Genomic DNA, 5,912 nt, shown 5'->3' with positions numbered 1-5,912 from the left:
GTATATTGGTAAAGCATTAAAGCTTTAAAGAGCTAAAGCCCTAAACGCTTTAGTGATATACCGTAGTGTCATATAGGATATGTTAACGACTGACTTCAGGAGAACGAAATTTATTTCTTACTTTTGAGTAAACATGTGCAGAAGGGCAGGGGGTAGCTTTGCAGAGACTCTCATCCAGCACTGGGATATGTTAAAGATTGGCTGCTTTTGCACTTTAGCGCTATAGATATATCCTGTAGCTTGGTATGCACATGCGACTCTTGTTTCTGTGGAAAAAGACTAGCAATCACGTTTGTTGGTGGGGTGTAGGAAAACTTCCAGACAGGAGGCTCTGCTTCTTTTCTCTGGATGCCTGATAACCCTGGTGATACGTTTCCTGTCCTTGAGCTAGGGATGTCAGAGGATTCCTCCATGGATCTCAGTGAAATCTGTGGTGGAACGAAGCCCCCCCCCCCCCCCCCCGCGCCTCACCACCCCGCAAAAGGCACGCAAAACGGAGCACTTACCTGGTGCTGTTCGCGCTGCTTTGCGAATGGCGACTGCTTCTGCGGCCACCATTCACTTCCCCATTTTTGCCGTGATAGGCTGCGTAGCCTATCAAGGCTAATGCAGGGACGCCATTTGCATCCCTGCGGAGGCCGTGATAGGCTACGTAAGTATTTAGGTAGCCTATCATGGCAAAAATGGGGAACGCAAATGGCGGCAGCTACGGCGGCCACCATTTGCGTCCCTGTTTTTTTTGCCGTGATAGGCTACGTAAATATTTACGTAGCCTATCAGGGCAAAAGACAGAGGCACAAATGGTGGCCGCTATGCCATTTGTACTCCTGGTTTTTTGCCATGGTAGGCTACATAAATATTGATGTAGCCTATCACGGCAAAAAACAGGAATGCAAATGGCGGCTGCCATAGCCACTGCCATTTGCGTCCGCAGGTTTCGCACACCTGCGAATGCACCTGGCCGGTGGCTCCGCGGAGTTGCCATGGAGCGGAGCTGGCCAGGTTAGGATTTGGGGGGGAGGGACAGAGTGCCTCCCCCCCACTGCAAATCACCCCTTCGAAAAGGTAAGTGACTTTCGCACATCCCTACCCTGAGCAGGGGAACGAAGAGGCAGGGACCAAGCCTCTCATAGGTGGTTGGTGATGTTCATTTTAACTGGTGGGACTCTGCCCAAAGCACCCCGAAGTAAGGCAGAAGTAAGGTGCAGTGTGACCTGTGAAAGCCGTTGGTTTGGGAGGGGTATAGTCTGCTTTTTTGAACTTAGTGTGTCACTGACAATCCAAAACCAATTTCAGGAAAAAGCAGATAAGAGCTGAAAGTAATTCTCAATGTGTTTCTGTGAAGATGGCCCCCTGGACTGGCCCTTGCCTTGTCCTTAGCACACTTCGTGTTCCACATATAGTTGAGGATATGTATGCGAGAGGAGCCTGCTTCCACATCTGTATGGCCCCTAGCCAGATTGGGGCATTTGGATATCGAGCTTAATCCTATGTCTATTCAGATATAAATCCCATGAAGCTAAAATGGAGCATACTCCTGAGTAAGCTGGGTGTGGGATTGTAAGTGGGTATGGAATTAAAGCCACAACAATTTCATGTGAAGATTTTATTAGATTGCCAGTAATTCCCAAAATGAATGTTGTAAGAATGGCTAGAGTGCCACAAAATATCAAAATCAGAACCAGACAGTTCAGGACTCCTGTGAGTGCAAAGAACTCAGCCTCGAAGCTTGCTGCCTACTATTTCTCTTCATGATCACAACTGCTCTGGCCTTACCTCTCTGCCATCAGCCTTTGCTGGGTGTAGATGATTCTAGGGTGAAATGCCCCCCACTCATTTTTGCCATGCCATTTACAGGTGGCAAAAATGGGGCACATTTCAGTAATTGGTGGCAGCGGGGTAGTGGTGGTAAAATTTGGAGTACCATCAGGGCAAACTCACCCCCCCCCCGTTGCTCCTCTCCTCCCCACTGACACCCACCATTATTCCTGGAATGATGCCATGTCATCATTGGGGCGGGGTGGGGCGGGGGATGACTGATGGGATTATTTAGTAATGATGCCTCCTGTTAAAAAGGCAATTAGCAGAGGAAAAAACAAAAGGCAAAACAGAACGGCATTTATCAGTCCCACGTGCACACAAGGCAAACATTTTTTAAAATGTTTTAACTCTTTTAACCTGCTGTTTTATTCTTTTACTGTGTTGTTCACCGCTCTGAAATCTTCTGATGTGGAATGGTATATAAATATTGTAAATAAATAAACAAACAAATAAATGAGGCTAAATAGGGGACCACATCCTTCTTTGGTGAAGAAAAGTAATATGCTTTTACTCGCAAATAATTTTGCTTATAAAATGCAGGTACAATGTAGAGTTTCAAAAACAGTTTGTCCAGTCCATTTTGTGTTTCATTACAAAATCAAGAGCAAGAGAGCAAACACACATACTCTCAGCAATGGAGGAGGTCAGAGGGAGACAAAGGGGGGAAGGAAGGGGAGGAGCAAAAGGGAGAAATCACAGGAAACCATACTGTAGGCTATAGAGATCCTAAGGCTGGCTGTGGTCTAAATTCCCTGGAATTAACTAACTGCAACACTGCCTGCTTCTAGTAACTTGCAGATGAGTTTGCAACTGTGGACACCAACAGGCAACCATCAGAAGAGGATTACCATCCTGTGTCCAGTTCTGGGCACCACATTTAAAGAAGGACATTGTCAAATTGGAGTTGTGTCCAGAGTAGACAAGGTTAAGGGGAGACATGATAGCAGTCTTCAAATATCTGAAAGACTGTTATGCAGAAGAAGGAGTAGACTGGTTCCCTGTTGTTCTGAAGGACAAGACTAGAACCAGTGACTGGAAGTTGCAGGGAAGCAGATTTCAGCAGAACGCTAGGAGAAACTTCGTAACAGTGAGGGCTGTCCTGCAGTGAACTAGACTGGCTTTGGTGGTGATGGGTTCGTCTTCTCTGGAGGTATTGAAGCAGGGTCTGGATGGCCATCTGCCAGCTACAGCCTCTCCTGGACAGGGATAGCTTGACCACGGTGGTACAGGCATTAGTAACCTCAAGCCTGGATTACTGCAATGTGCTCTATGTGGGGCTGCCCTTAAGGCTGCTCTGGAAGCTGGAGCTAGTGTAGAATGCAGCAGCTTGGCTGTTGTCGGGAGCTGCCCCTTTTCAGCATGCAACTCCTTTGCTGAGGGAACTTTACTGGCTGCCAACTCACTACTGGCCCAGTTTTAGGATGTTGGCACTAGTGTGCAAAACCCTAAACAATTTGGGACCAGTGTACCTAAGGGAGTACCTTCTCTCTTACCAACCTGCCTGGTCACTGAGGTCATCAGAGGGCATCCTGGTGGTTCTGCATCAGACCTATGGCCTGATCGGAGTCCAGCAGGAGAAGAGCCTTCAGTGTGATGGGCCCCTTTCTTTGGAATTCCCTAACCCTGAAGGTCAGGCAGACTCCAACACTGTGTTACTTCTGGCACCTCCTGAAAACAGTTCTGTTCCAGGAAGCATTCCTTAAATGACCAGCCATGGTTTTTATTGGCATTTTGATTTAAATATGGTGTTTTAATCTTTTATCTTTTTTACTATTGTAGTTCTTGTGTTCACCGCTCCAGAATCTGTTTGGATGGAAAGCAGTATACAAATGTTGTAAATAAATAAATAAATGCTGTAGCTGCATCCTTCATTGCAGAGCCTGCACTGAGTAAGGGGTTGGACTAGATGATCTCTAAGGTATCTTCTGTTCTGTGGGCTTCTTCACATGAAGCTTTTATCCTGCTATTGAGAGTGGTTACTCACGGACGTTTGCGGGTCCTTTAGATGACACTGTAAACTTCCAGGGTGTCTCCTGCACTAAGTGATCTTTATTCTGTTTTTTAAAAGATCGGAGATGAGCTATCAGTTACAGTGTTTGAGTTCTGCTTGAGTTCCCTCATGAAAAAGGAAAAGCTGCAATATGAAGAACAGCACCATCTAGTGGCTATATAATTTAACATATGGAAGATTCAGATAATGGGGAAAGGAGGGGAGAAAGGGGGGAAGGAAGCACATGGGCTTTCTTCACACAGAGCTTTTATCCTGCAGTTGAGATTGCTGTTTCACAGAAGTTTGCGGGCTCTTTACATGACGCTGTGTCCATCCAGGGCATCTCCTGCACTAAATGCCCTTTGTTCTGTTTTTAAATAGATTGCAGATAATGAGCTATCAAATCACCCTCTTGTGTTCCACTTCAGTTCCCTCCATGAAAAGAGGAAAAGCGGCAAGATGAGGAGTGAGATCAATGAAAGATAATGGAAGACTCAGATAGGGGGAGAAGGGGGGGAGGAAGCGGGTGTAAAGGGAGCCAGTGGTGATCCTGCATTTAAAACAGAAGCAGAAAGCCCTGTTTTAAATGCAGGATTTTAGGCTGGTGTAGAGATTCTGTATGAAAACACAGTTTAAGCCCTGTTCATCACTGTGGGGCTTACTTCTGAATAAGCATCTACAGAATTAAACTGTAAGGGAATGCTATTTATCAAGGAGGTAATACACTTGCAGTGAGGACAGCCAATTCATAGCAGTGCTGTGATTTTTATGTTTACTGCAAGTCTCCAGATGAACATGGAAAGGTGGGATAGGAATGCTTTAAATAAATTAATGCCATATACGGATGGAAAATGTGGAGAGATCCAAAGGTGGGGACCCACTCACTGGGCTGTCTTCCAGCTCTGACTTAGGTTTGAAATGGATGCCTTATGAATGCTAATTGTAAACAATGTGTTTGGGCAGTTCAGGAAAGGTTACCGCGAATCTCCTACCAAGAGAATGCGTCTGATTTTCCTGGACGTCTGCCTAACACCTTGGAGACCCACTGCCAGAGTAGGCGATGGTCTGACCTGGTATAAGGAAGCATTCTTTGTTCCTGAGATATAATTACCAAGACTGAGAGTAAAGCATACTAAACCCCACTTGTTTTACAAAGCCAGGGACAGAACTCAATTGTCCTGTCTCCCACTTTCTGCCGCTTTTTAGTTACTGTCGTTTCAGTGAAAACTACAAATCCTGACTTTCAGGGCCAGATCTACACCTCGTGTCATATCGATACAATCCCTTCATGGTGATGGAATGGGCATCTCTACACCAGCCTAAAATCCTGCATTTAAAACGGAGCTTTCTGCTTCCATTTTAAATGCAGGATCACAATGACTCCCTTTTTCACGCGCTTCCTTCCCCTACCCCCTTTCTCTTTCCTTCTCTCCATATCTGAATCTTCCATTATCTTTCATTGATCTCTCTCCTCTTCTTGCCGCTTTTCCTCTTTTCACGGAGTGAACTTATGTGGAACGCAACAGGATGATTTGATAGCTCACTATCTGCAATTATTTAAAAACAGAACAAAGGGCATTTAGTGCAGGAGATGCCTGGGATGAACACTGTGTCACATAAAGAGCCCGCAAACTTCCGTGAAGTAGCAATCTCAGTCGCAGGATAAAAGCCCAGTGTGAGGGACCCCTATATCCCTCTTGAGCATTTATACCTCAGATCACATATAATGATATTTGTTGCGGTATTTTGGATAATACGGAATAAAAGGCAGGAAATAATGCCATAAAAGCATAATGTGCATCAACAGTTATCAGTGCCCTTCAATACTGATAAAAAGCACCAGTATAGATCTAGCCCAGGTTTCCTGCTGTAACTGTTAGGTCACACTCCTCTTCCAAAGTGCAGGAGAATCCTAACTCCCAGAATCCTAACTGCCTGTTGTTGTTTCTTCACTGGCCCCCAAACTCCACATAGAAACCTGTAAATACTGGTTTCTAGGTTTGCTGATCTAGCTCTTGGATCACACTCCTCTTTCCAGAAAACCCAGGAGTCCTGTCTCCCAGACCTCCTTCTTTTATCAACTGACTTCAAGTTCTTTTCC

The sequence above is a fragment of the Heloderma suspectum genome, chromosome 6, assembly GCF_057233095.1.
Source record: "Heloderma suspectum isolate Gila_16-S chromosome 6, 16-S_ref, whole genome shotgun sequence".
In the NCBI taxonomy this organism is placed as follows: Eukaryota; Metazoa; Chordata; class Lepidosauria; order Squamata; family Helodermatidae; genus Heloderma; species Heloderma suspectum.
The sequence above is the reverse complement of the archived record's forward strand: the minus strand, read 5'-3'. Positions refer to the sequence as shown.